Source organism: Nomascus leucogenys, chromosome 1a (genome assembly GCF_006542625.1).
Source record: "Nomascus leucogenys isolate Asia chromosome 1a, Asia_NLE_v1, whole genome shotgun sequence".
In the NCBI taxonomy this organism is placed as follows: Eukaryota; Metazoa; Chordata; class Mammalia; order Primates; family Hylobatidae; genus Nomascus; species Nomascus leucogenys.
Window position 1 is genome coordinate 59,396,711 of NC_044381.1, and position 13,901 is coordinate 59,410,611.

Below are 13,901 nucleotides of genomic sequence, written 5' to 3' on the forward strand. Positions count from 1 at the left end.
TTGTTGGTACACAAGACCACTCGAAGTTCTGAGTTAAGATGTTGGGCACAGAAATTTATTTTAGACCTCTTTGATGCCAACACCATGGCTCAGAATATGATGAGAACCACAGAAGTTGTTGGTACACGAGACCACTCTAAGTTCACATTTCTCTTACCTCCCTCCAGTAGAGAAAAGGAGTAAGATTGAGGATGAGATATCATTTATATGGTTTCAGTGGGAGCCACCATGTTAATACAACACAACCTTTTTACTTGAACATTGATTGATCTTGGGTTGAGCACCTGACCCATTTGGGAAAATTGTGATATTGTTTAAGGGATCAGGACTAATTCCACAATATCACATGGCATGAATTTAGTGGTTCTCAAATTTTAGCAAACATCAGAATCACACAGAGTGCTTGGTAAAGTAGATTTCCGCGCTCCACTCCCAGAGTTTCTGATTTGAGTTGGTGTAGGGTCAGGTCCACCTATTTGCAATTCTAACAAATTCCCTGCTAGCGCTAATGCTTCTGGTCTAGGAATCACACCTGAGGAATCAGAATCACTGCTTTAAGGAATAGGCTTTATAAAGCAAAAAAGAAAATTACAAGGACAGGATTAGCTGAGACGGTCTAGCCTTTTTCCCCTCTTTTCCCACAGAGAGACTTCCCAGGGCCAGGATGCCCTACTGGACAGGCAATGTGGAGTTATCTGTGTTCCATTAGGGGGACTTCATGCTCCTGGGGGTGTTCTTCTTATAGAGAAATCATGAGGGCTACCATCAGTGGAGGATAACCAGTGTACTTTGGTATTAGACAATGTGGATTTGAGTGCCAGCCGTTCACATCGGGAATTTAGTAATTCCAACTATCCAACACTTGGGAACTTGAGAGATAATGGGAGTTACCTCCTACAGAGAGAAGGGAGTGCAGCAGCCCCCACTGAGAGAAGAAAGAGGGAATCTTCCTTTCACCTTTCTCCCCATTGTCCTGCCCTCTCCCAACTCTGGGCCTAGCTGGTTCATTGTTCAGGCAATTATAAAGGAGCTCTCAGGATCACTTTTGGTAATTCTGCTCATCACATGACACATGCTATCTACTCCATACCCAAAGCCTCTGATTCCACTAATTTTACTAGATGTAGATACCTGATCCAAATTGGACTAACCAATGTCTTTCCTTGAAAGTTGATTTCAGAAAAAAAAATATATATTTTACCTGTCTATTGAAACTCATAGAATATAAACCCAGGTGCTCTTGTCATTGGCTATTTTCAGCCATGTGGCCCAGGAAACCCAGCAACCTTGTCTGAAGAGGGAGAGAAGAAGTAATCCAAATTTTAGATGAGGGGAAAGAAGATATGGGGGTGGGAAAAAGACTGGGAAGTATTCGAGTTTCTGCTTCCTGTAGTTTCTGAGGCCCAGAAACTTTGATTTCGATCCTGAGAATTCAAGAAAGAACCACTGTCCTCTTTTGGCCTAACTTGTTGTGTGATTGATTCCTGTCCTTTGTAAGAAAGAATACTTCATTTAGAAGTTGTCATTTCCTAGCAAAAAGGTAAATTGAGTTACAAGAGGTTTCACTTAAAATAAGTCTAGCAAAGGCCTTCAGAGTTTGTGTTCTATTTTAATTTAAGCTTTTCTTTGCAGAGGCTTCATTGTGTGTTGGGGGGTCACTTAGAATCACTTAGATCTCGAGTTCCATCACAGCTCTGTTATCTGCAGGGCTTGGAAGTTAAAAATGTCATGTAAATTTCCTAAGGCTCAATTTTCTCCTCTTTATTGAAGGACTATATCATTTATCACACAGTGTTGTTTAAGAATTGACATGAAAAATAAAAGTACATAGCATAGTCTGTCTGATTTTAGGGTGTTTAAATTTCAAAACACATTTTCTAATTTTGAAAGACATCCCCCAAACATGATGTATTTACAATAAGATATATATAACAAGCATAAAAACAAACAAAAAATTAAGATTTTGCAAAAGAAGGAAAAGAAATTGTCAGGACCAGTATAGTTGCTGAGTCTATTAGTCACAGTTCTCCAGAGAAACAGAACCCATAGTAGATATTTATATTTATATATATCTGCTGTATATATATTTATATATCTGCTAAATAGATATATTTGTACATATATGCTGTATACATATGTTTCTATATATATGTTGCTCTCTCTGTATATATATATTTCTTAATACACATATCTGCAGGGTAGGTGGGAGGCTGGGGACCCAGACTCACAATTCAGATTCAAATGCAGCCTGCTGGCAGAATTCTCTTTTCCTTGAGAAAGATCAGTCTTTTTCTATCAAGGTATTTCACTGATTGGATGAAGCCAACCCACATTGTGGAGAATAATTTGTTTCATTTGTTTTATTTATTCAAAGTTTACTGTTTTAAATGTTCATTGCACCTAAAAAAATCTTCACAGAAACATCTAGAATAATGTTTGATCCAGTATCTGGCTACCATGGCCTCATCAAGTTGACACATATAATTAACCATCTCATCAAGACTGATTTTATTATCTATTTATTTATTTAGAGACAGGGTCTTGCTCTTTTGCCTGGGCAGATTGTACAATGGCACAATCATAGCTCATTGTAACCTTAACCCCTTGGCTCATGATCCTCCCACCTGAGCCTTCTGAATAGCCAGGACTACAGGTGCATACCACCAGGCCCAGCTGGTTTTTAAAATTTTTTTAGATACAGGGCCTCGCTATATTGCTAGGGCTGGTCTCAAACTCCTGGGCTCAAACGGTCCTCCTGCCTTGGCCTGCCAAAGTGCTGGGATTACGGGTGAGAGCCACCACACATGGCCCTAAGACTGATTTTAACTTTAATTTTGAGCTTCCTAGTAAGCCTAGGAAAAAAGAGAGATATATCTTTTATGCAGTCTTTTATTAAGTAAGACAATTTTCTTAGTAGAGACTGTTTTTCCATACATTAAATTCCAAAATATGGTATGGTTTCTCATATTTAATTTTGTATTTTGGACCTTGACTGATATCATAGGCAAGGCTTTTAAGAATTATTGTTTTATAATTAATGGAGAAGCAATTTTGGTATGGCTGTTTCTGGGAAAGGTTCTCTGTAAAATCAATGAAGGTTATTCTTCCTAGGATCCTTAATTGGTGATTTGCTTTTGGGTACATTTCTAACTCCCACACCCCTCTCATGAGTTGGAGCAAATTTATAAATATGTAGCTGCTTTACTTCTTCAGGGCTTGACTAAATCAACTTTTTAGATATCTTTGAATTTGGAAAAATGCCATCTCCTGCATCCAATCTGTCACCAAATTCTGTCATTTCTGACTCCAATATTCTTTAAAAACTGTACATTCCACTCCCTCCTGTTGCCAGTGTCTTAGTTTAATCTGTTATTGTTTCTCACATGAACCTAGGCAATAGTTTCCAAACTTATCTCTGCTCCTTCTTTGGTCACTTCAAATGCTGTCTTTACACAGACACCAGACGGCCCCTTTTTGGGACACAGTTATCATGCTACTTTTCTGTTTAACAATTATCTTTGATGTCTCAATAAATAAAAAACAGAGTTTCAGCATCACATGTACCTTAACCTTTGACCATATCAAATTATTTAGAATACTTAGAAAATGCCGTCACTTAGAGAGTTGTGCCTCTGCAGATTGCTGTTTCCTCTGCTTGGAGTACTCTTTCCTCCCAACTAGCCTAGACAAATCCCAGTCATTCTTTAAGACTCAACTTAAAGGCTATCTCCTTTGTCAGACCTTCCCTGACACATGTAAGCAAGAAGTCACACTCCTTCCTCCTTCCCCCAGATCAACTTTAACATTTGAGTTACATCCCCTTGGGTGTCAGGATCTGAAATTAAGGCATAAAGTGGAAATCACAAATAGTTATATCACCCTTGAAAATACCTTAAATAGCCCATCAAATAGAATATGTTAAGTCTACACTCATGCCACATCGAGACTGACATACTATTGCTCCGTGAGTCCTACATAGAGCATGCTTCCCTCAGATATTGGGACCAGTTGCGCTTTCATTAATTAAGCACATGTAAAGCAGTTGGATTATGTTTAGTTTATGTTTCATGGTTATATATAATAAAGACACATAGTGTCTTTACAACTAGACACGTATTCAATGCTCCACACTGAGAGGTACATGCATGAGGGGCTAAGGCTGAGAACCATTGACCGCCATCTTCTGTCACATGCATGTGGTAGGGTATATGCTCACTGAAAGGAACAGTGTGGGGAATTAGCCGCACATTTAAACTGTTTCTTTCTGTTTTTCTCTCTCTCCCTCTCTCTTGTGCCATACTCAGGAGTTTAGTACAAACACATCAAATAATTATACTCTATGGTGCATAACTTAATTCTAGTTGATTAACCTAGGTAGGGCACTCACATTGTGATACAAATTTTCGTTTGATGCTCAGGAATCCCCAGGCCATCAGAGTAGAAAGTTCCATGAATACTGACCTATATTTTTTATATCTATTTCCTTTCCTCATACATTATTAGGACTTTAGTGGTCATTTCATGAATCAGTTGATAGAAGGCAAAGGACAAGGCATTGAAATTTCCTTCAGCTTTCACTAGGAACTTTCAGTATGATGAGAGGGAACTTTAACATGTCTGGTCATTTGTGACAAGGTTCTGCATAGGAATAAAAATAGTCTATTTGATAGGCTTGTGAAAGATAATATAGGACAGATAAAATACTGCATAAATGCTAAATAATAAAGTGACAAGCACAATATGTCAGGGGACGCATAGTAATGCAACTATGTCTGTAAAACATTTACTGTATTTTGTCTCTGAAATGTACAACAACAACAACCCACCAAATGGCGGCATCTGTGCTTATTTCCTCCCTGGTCCTCGATATTTGGAATCCTTTCAATGTTCAATGCCCAAAAATGCAATAAATATTTTTACTTTGGTACATCTATATTTTAACACTGGAGTTGGTACCAGCCAGGATTGTGGGGTTACTCACATCATGTGACTCTCCTCCCACCATTCAATGTGTTTACAAGTGAAAACTGATAAAATGAGCATCGAAGGCAGCCTGGGAGGGAGAATGAATGGGAGAAGGCATTGCAGAATGCATACTAAGGGCTAAGTGTGGAAGGCCCAAGAAGGGGGTGGGTACTGTTTATAGGCAATCTTATTAGAAGTGGTGGGAGGAGCAGGAAGTGGGAGAGTAGGTATGTACAAGCTCTGATCTCTTTGAGCACCAGGTGGCACTACTGCCTTCACTCTTGGCTGCTGCCTACCTGTGTCAGGGGAATTCCAGAAACCTAGATTTCATAGGAAAGGCTAGAAGATTAAGAACCTATATGGGTCAAGAGAGAAGTGGGTAGACAATACAGAGATCAGAATGTTTCTTATTGATCAAATCCTGGGAATGACTGTAATCACGGCACTCTGCCAATTTTTAGCATTTCACAACCCATCAAGGGACATGATTTGATATTGTTAAACTCAAATTTATGAATAAGAGACATTGTTTAGCTTAGGGTATTACTAGCTTGTAAATGTATTAGTAAGTTGCCAAGTTCCTAGAGGCAGAGAAATGTGTAGAAAACCAAGCAACCAACCAACCGAACTAAACCGAAACAAAATGAATCACTACAAGTTACTTAACACATATGTAATAGTTGATTGGAGGGTATGTATCTGCTTTTTGTATCAAGAAGATTCCTTCTCTTTGGCAGTAGGTGGTTTTTTCAGTAGTCAGTTTCTGTGAATGGGATAACTGATCTGATTCCCCTTTTCTTACTTGCTATTAGTGAGTTTAGAAGTAAATATGGGAGCCATTTGTAGCCAGTATAACATTTTGCAAGATTGTAAACACATTTTAGCCACATCCCCAGGCTTTATCTTTCATCTTGCTTCTACATCTCACACAATATTTTACATTATATTTCACTTTCACTTTTAATTTGTTATATTGTATATGTTTATATGCTCTGGAAAGAGCATATCCTAAGTTTATATGCTTATATCCTAAGTTTATATGTTCCGGAAAGCTCCTCTAAATACTTTCTGAAATAAGGAAAGGAAGACATATAATTAATTATGTAATTATAACAAATTTCCATTGGATGTACATTGCTAAATACCAAGAATCAATAGAATTGCTCCTTCCCTCAAGAAGTTTACAACCAAATAACGGACTTACTAGAAAATGTGCACTAAATAAAATTTTTTTTTCTTAAAAATGTAAGTTTTTGGAGTAGAGATATCTAAGAGTAAACACAAGGGAAAAAGGGATACTTGATTCCATGATTAACTTTGTATTTCTACTGTTGGCTTTGCATGGCCTCAGGCAAGATGTATAACTGTCTCCGGCATCAATTTTTCAATAGTAAAAGGCAGATTCACCTTGGGACAAACACTTGGATAGGTTACAGCGATGAAAGGCATGGTGTGCTGTAAAATTTGACTATTGTTATGGAACATTTGATTATAATCTCACTCTCAGCAAAACTAGTAGAAGAAAAGATCAATTTAAGTCACATACTAAAAGGAAAAAACGTGTTTTGACTGAACCCCAGCACATTTTCTATAGGAAAGTGCCACACTATAGAGGCTATGGGTATAGTAGATACTGTTTTTATTTTTAAGCTTCCATTTACAACAGTTTGAGACAAATATTCAAAATTGTGTTCTTCATGTAAGAAAGTAAATGTTTTTGGAAAAAAATACAACATAAGCTTTTATTTTGAGGATTTTAGGCTGGAAGAGAAGGAAGCTAAAGAGAGTAAAATTGGAAATATTCTCCACAGGCTACTTTTCAGTAAATTTTAGAGCAACCACTAACAAAACTGTTTGCTATTGCATTGAAATTAATATTTTCTTTTGTTTATTAATTTTCTATTCTTTTAAAACAGATATGTAACTGATATGCCAGGGTGTATTACTTTGTAGAAATGGTAGTGTGATTATTTTGGGATAAATGAAGAAGAAAAGAGGTAGAAACTACAGAGGAAGGAATGGAGCTTGATTCTTACCTTTAGTTAGGCTCAGTAACTTCATGGAAAACCATGGGCCAGAGACAGTGGCACCTAATAGGCTTTGGTGTCAGTTAGAGCTGAGTGGAACCCAGCTTAGTCTGTGGCACTGGGCAAGTTCCTTCACTTGATTCTTGGATTCTTTGCAAAAAGTGGGCACAATAACATCCGCCTCATTGAAAGAATAAGAAACATGCATGATGTTTCCAGTTCAGGGCCAGACGAGGCTTATGGTAGATGCTCACTGGATGGCAACTAATAAGGTGGGACAATTCATTCAAAAATCATCTCCTTTTGTTTCTATTTAGGAGAGGACAGGAAATGGTAGCTTTGCATCATGGCTTACTTCATAGTGGGTAGCAGATGACTTTAGGTAAAGTATGTTAGTGGTCCATCAACTGCTGCGCAAGTCTCCTACTAGTCTTTCTCCAGTTTTGAAAAGTCACTCCTTCCAAGCTCTCATTTGCTTTTGAAATCTGTCTTGATCAATAGCTAGCTTCCATGAGGTCTAGCCTTATCTGCCTTCCTTATTCATATTCAGAGGGCAGGGGCCATGTTTTATAAAATTTCATAGTAGGCAGCACACAATCATACATTTTACTTTTTCCTAATGACATAATTTATTTTAATGCAAGCTTGTCAGTCAGGGCATTGAAAGATCAGCCTGATACCGTAGTTCATTTTTTACTTTTATTCCTTGACCTGCTTGCCCTAGGTGACTAGTGAGAAAGTCAGCACTTTTTGAACACATTACTCTATGTAAAGCATCCTGTTCAGCACATTACAAACAAAGGGGGAACACCTCAGGTGCTCATCACGTGGGTAATACATAAAACTTTCTTAAGTTTTCAGGAATTAAAATTTCTCTTTTGAATCCCCTATAGCTCACTGAGTTATACCCATGAAGAAATAAAATTAAATTCTAAGACCCCAACTAACTGAATGGACCATTTCTTGGCCAAGGGGATGCCAAAGAAAACTTGGAAGCTGAGCCCCTGGCCATGACAGGATGTGAGGATGGACATGTCCCATTATATCCCTTCCCTTGCTAACCACTCTCAGGCTTTCTTCCCTAAGGGTTAAACAGAAACAAGCCCTTTGGAGAAATTTTACTGCTGATTTCACCCAACTGCCTGACTACTGCCACTCCCTTTTGCAGTTTCTGCACAACCAATCAGCATTCCTTCCCCATAAGAAACCACTGACCACGAAGTGGTTCTGGCCAGTCTTCAAAGAATGAGCAGTGACGGTTTTTGTGGCCTGTGCTTCACCTTTTGATGTCAGAGGGCTGAAAAGTTCACTCTCAGATCATGTTAATGCCGCCATTTTTGAAGACGGGGTCCCATGGAGAGGCATGAACTCAATTGCACCTGCGCATGTTTCTCCTTTCATAAATATTCATGACTCCTCCTATAGCTTATTGAATTATGTATAGTCAGCCACCTCATTCCGCATATGTCTCTGTCTTATTCTTCCCACCCTTGAAATGTCTGTTTCTGGCTTCTGGAAGGAGGCTATGTTTCCCAACCTGTCAGAATGGCCACCCTGCAGGCTGCAATCCTTTATGAGAAATAAAGCTCCGCTTTACAAATGTATGAACCTTTTCATTCATCAGTTGACACTACTTAATCAAATTGGGGCTCTTTTTCTTCTTTAATCTCATGCTTTACATTTTCATTCAGGGGTCTTAGAAAATGCTAGGATTTGAACCTAATTCCTGGTAACTTCATCTATCAGTGCTGATGTCCACTGGAATATTATTATACAGGCCTGATTCTGAGAGTTTGGACTATGCAGCTCACCACCTAGACTGCTTTCATTGCTCCCTGCAAAACCTCTCAGTCTGAGTCCAAGTTCCTGACACTGCCAGGCTCTCAGGACATATTCAGCTGCTCCTTTACAACTCCAGAGACAGAGCTCTGCTTCCATGTGCTTCTCAGCTTCCTGGGCTCTTTCCTTTACTGCCATTCAATCTTCCCAAACCTGGAAGTGAAGGTTTAATTAAATCCTTTCTCAAGGAAACTGAGGCTCAGAGAAATTCAGGAAGTTGTCCACTGTCATATATTTCACAAGGGGAGGAGTACACTTTCAGAGCAAAGTCCAACTAAATTCATGATTCAAGTTTCTCCCATTATGCTGGACTGCCTCAATGATTTCAGCTAAGTCTCAGGTCTTTTTAATTCTCATGCTAAAACCTATCATCTATTACTAACTTTTAATAGTTTAACTCTTATTTTTAGTTACACGTCACCTTGGAAAGTAAAAACTGGAGCTTTAAAGGAGTGTTTCTCAAAATATGGTGTCTACATCAGAATTACCTGGACTAATTGTTAAAATATTTATTCTTAGACCCAATCATAGCCCTACAGAATCATTATTTCTATTGGGCCATGGAATCTGTATTATTAATAAGCTCACCTAATAATTGCTATTCATGTCAGATTTAGTAGATTATTTCTTTAACATGTGTAGACAAGTTTATTTTGATCTTAGTAAGGAGAGTGAGAAATAATTGAAATATGAGGTGCTAAGGCTTTGAATTGGTTTCTCATGCTAGCTAACTATTGAAAATTTTGGATATGGAGGAATGACCTTAATATTGGGAAAAGAAGAAGAAAACAGAAGAACAACAGATGGGTTCCTGAGACCTGAGACAAATTTCCTCTACTTCTTGATTTTGCCTGCAGGCAGTTCCGTGTGAGAGTGGATGAACCGGTGAGAAAATGTATTTGAAATTTAAACCTACAGTAACTTTTGGGTTAAGAACTATATTCCCAAATGAAATAACTTTGTTATTATTTTTAACTCCCCCTGCCCAAATACCCTAAGGACTTAAGCTGCTTGATATAGCAGTCTAGGTGCTCACTTTCAGAACCAAGACGGCTTTTCTATTCTATTCTTCACATCACAGTAAAACTGTTAGATGGGCTGAATGCCTGGGTTCAAAATTTCAGAAATTTGCACCTAAATTGCACCTGTAAAATATGTCCTCACACATGTAAGTGAGTCATTTTACTTGCAAATTATTGTTTTGCATATGCAATTACTTGCTTGCATCTGGATATACATTTTGTGGAACAATTAAGTGTTTACATTAGAAAATTAGATCACTAATTTTATGTTCATTTGTATAAGACTTAGAACTTAAACTACCCAGAATGTTTTTAGACAGAAAGATCATTATTGCATATGGTTTAAATTGTGAGGGAGGAGTACATTCTTTCATCTATTCATTTGTTAATTTGACAAATATATTCTGAATGCCTACTGTGGGTCAGCTGATGTAGTAGATGCTAAACTTACAATGAAAAACAAATAGTCCTGCCTACGGACATGGAGATTAACACTATGTTCAGTTGTTTTTAGAGAGACCAGAAATTTGTTAGTGTCTTGTTTGATAACTTCAAAATATGCAGTTTTCGTTTAAATCTCAGGTTATTTTCTAATATGTGCCATATCAAGTTGAAAACTAACAGTTGTCATTTCTCACTACTTTCACTGATGGAATGAATAATAAGATGGGGGAGTCATTTTTTATCTGATTTTGCTTTCCTCCTAATTTAAAAATTAGAATGGTAAGTTTGTATGTCTTTTGTGCAATCGTTGGGCTCTAGATCAGATAGTCTGGATGATTAATAGAAGCATAATTTGGTGAAAATTAAAGGCTGATGATGGTCTTTGAATGAATGCCCTTCCTATGGGAAGATATTCAGGGGTTTTGCAACACTTGACACTTGTATACTTTTCTCTGGGTAAAAGCTATATTTTAGAGTGCTTAGTTTGTTGGGATAATGACTGCAAGATTAGAGAGATATTGCATTACACACCTACACATTTCTTCATAAACAAAAATATATCAATACACCTGCACACATATGTACCTTGTGTCTATAAAGTCTGTGTAAGACGCTGGTCTTTTAAACCTATAAATTTATCATTCAGGACCTAATTATAATAATACATTTATAGATATTTTGGGTTGAAAGAAACTTGAAAGTATTTTTTATTTAGTTCCCTTACTTTACAAATGAGTAAACTGAGGCCTGAGGAGGTTAAAAGAATTTTAAGGATTACACAGAAGCTAAGGCAGAGTAAAGACTAAAATCTAGTATATAGGCATTCATTATGTTTTGAAAAATATCTTTCGTGAAGAAATGTAATGGAAACCAACTAACATTACCCTTGCAGATCCTATGGTGATATTGAATGTGGCTCTTCTTTAAATAAATGTGGGAGGAAGAGAAAAATTATACAAAGTCAGAGAAGAGTCAGAAAAGCATAAGTTTGTCTTCTCTGTTAGATACTGCTTTTTCTAGTAACCACAAAGCTTGACATACATTAAAGGCAAATAAAGATGAGAGATGCAGTGATGGTAAAGGGAAGGAATAGAGAGAGAGAGATCTGGAAATTTTATGTACTTACACAATGTTTTGTTTTGTTGCAATCAGGGTCCCAACAGAAAACAGATGTCAAGCATAAATTAAGAATATTCCAAGACAATGTATTTACATAAGAACCAATTACAGAAGTGTGGGCTTGATAGAAACCACAAGAAATAGTACAGTAACACTGGATTAGTAACCATGGAGCTGGTACCACTCTAGGCCCTGGGGAATGAGGAGAGAGAGAGTCGTTACTAGGACCCAGAAGGAGCAAATTTTCTTGAGAGGGCTGTCTTGAGAGGAGCAGTGACCTTCATTGGAGAGACACAGCCAGGTTGAGGCAAGGGATTCCAGCAGAAAAAATCCCGTAATGTTGTTTTCTACTCATCTCAGATTTCTTGCTGATATCCCCATTGTTAATTCTAACTGGAAGCCAGAAAGCAAGGAAGAGCCCATTAATGTCATCTGCCAATGGGGAAGAAGGCAGGTGGAAGGGTGCAGGTAGGGATTTGGAGTTGCAAACAAATGGCACAAGGTACACTCTTCCAAAAAGAAGTCAAGCACTCTTACAAGAATATATAGAATGTTAGAAAATGGCATAAATTAAAATACTGTGAAAGAAAAAAAGAAAATAAAGAAAAAGAACTGATGCCATTGAAACTAAAAGACTGATTTATACAATTGCTCACACTAGGTGGAAAATTATTTATCTCTAATGTAATCGTTCAGAGATAGGTAGGTAGTCTAGGGGCAGCTCTGCTCCATGAGGGCATTGTTCTTTCTTTTTGCTTTGATCAGCACCACACCATGTTTAAATTTTAGCTGTAGGAAAATCAAATTACAGTGTGGGGAGCAAGCAGCTTCCCCTTAAGGAAGTGGCTGAGACATTATACCCTTGTCTTCTGTAGCTCCTCGGAGTCCCTGGGTGTTGGACACTTCTGTGACTTCCAGTTATTTGATTCGCTTTGCCTGTCTGTTAGGTCTGGCAGTTGGACACCTAGGGCAGATTCAGCCTTTTGCCCTCAGAAAGCTCTCTACTTGGCCTCTACTTTTCAGCCAGGCTTCATACCTAAATTGTTTGGCTGTGTCATCCTATCTGAACTTAGGTGAATGCCAGAGCACATGGTGTTGGGGCTCTGAGTGCCTCCCAATGGGTCAAATATAATCTAGGTGTGCAGGTAATTCTCCATGGGGTAAGTGTGGACCAACATAGAATAATGGAAGAAACCTGGTTTCTCTCTTCTTTACCATACGTACCCTTTCATAGTCCTTATCAAATTCTTTGAAGCACAATGTTTCTTGGTAGTCCATCTGGAGAAGTTCTATGCATGAAATAGATGCAACTGCCAAACAATCAGTTTTGTGTTGTTGAAACATCATTTTACATCTTGCATAGCTCACTTGCCTTTGTCCTCATCCTGGATCCTCTGAATTTATGCCTTGCCAAAAAGCATCTTCCTTTCATCCTTGATTCAGGCTTTGTGTTCTAGGGAAGCTGATATAGAACACATCTATTCACATTTAGTTGATCAGTCCTGGTCTGTGATAAAGCTTGAAGTAGAGAAGTGTTTTGCTGAATAAGAAAAATGAGAAAATTATGGAATTTTGGGAATAATGAGAAATTTTTGCCAAAAAAGAAGAAAATAAAGTCAGGAATGAGACCAAAACAACAACAACAACAACAACAAATCTAAAACAAAATAAAATGTGTAACAAAACTCTTTACATCAAGTAGATAAAAAACTTATTTAACTTTTACAGAAGCCACCACAAAAAAGAAAATGTTATTTATTTTTGTGTTCATGATACAATGAGAAGAAAAAAACACACACAAACCCAAATCTTTAGGAAAATTCCTAATTCTTTGTATAAATTTCAATTAAATTTTCTTTCTGAATCCTGTATCACTTATGAATACTATCAGAAATAAATAACAATGTACAACTAATAGTGACTTCATAATGAAGATATTGGATTATCTCACTCAATAGGAAGTGTGGAGGTAAGCATCCAAAGGTTTATTTGGTGGCCATTCAGGATCACTAATGATCCAAGTTATTTTCATCTTTTGCTCTCCCATCTTCAGTACGTTGCTTTTGATCCTTTAGTTTGTCTTCTCTTGGTGGCAAGATGCCTGCCAGTATTCCAACTATCAAAGGTAGGAAGTGGGGAAGGAAGTAAAGGGCAGGAGAGAATTTTTGCTCTAATGTCTTTCATGGGATGACGGAAGGTCTTTCCTGGAATTCCCCTACATCAACTTCTGTTTATGTCACACTGGCCAGAACTGGGTCATCAAGGCCATTCAAACCTGCAAGAGAGGCTGGGAGTGTGAGCACCTGCCTTTTTGAGCCTGAGAAACTCACAAGGAGAAGAGGGTTGAGAAAAGGCATATGGAGACACAACTGGTATTTATTTTTTTTTATAGTTCTCATAATGAGAATTACCTGTGATATACTGAATAATATCCTAGGTAACATGTTACAGTAGATATGTGACATTCCCTATAGCTATACATAAG

General features: G+C 37.7%; 1 long non-coding RNA gene across 1 annotated transcript; it reads right to left on the reverse strand.

Moving 5' to 3' along the window:
• Positions 1-1,593: 1,593 nt before the first annotated feature.
• LOC105738479 lies at positions 1,594-13,591 on the reverse strand. The gene is made up of 3 exons (XR_001114285.1): positions 13,368-13,591; positions 12,641-12,956; positions 1,594-1,701 (listed from the first exon to the last, which is right to left on the reverse strand). It is a non-coding gene; the product is annotated as an uncharacterized LOC105738479 (long non-coding RNA).
• Positions 13,592-13,901: the final 310 nt, after the last annotated feature.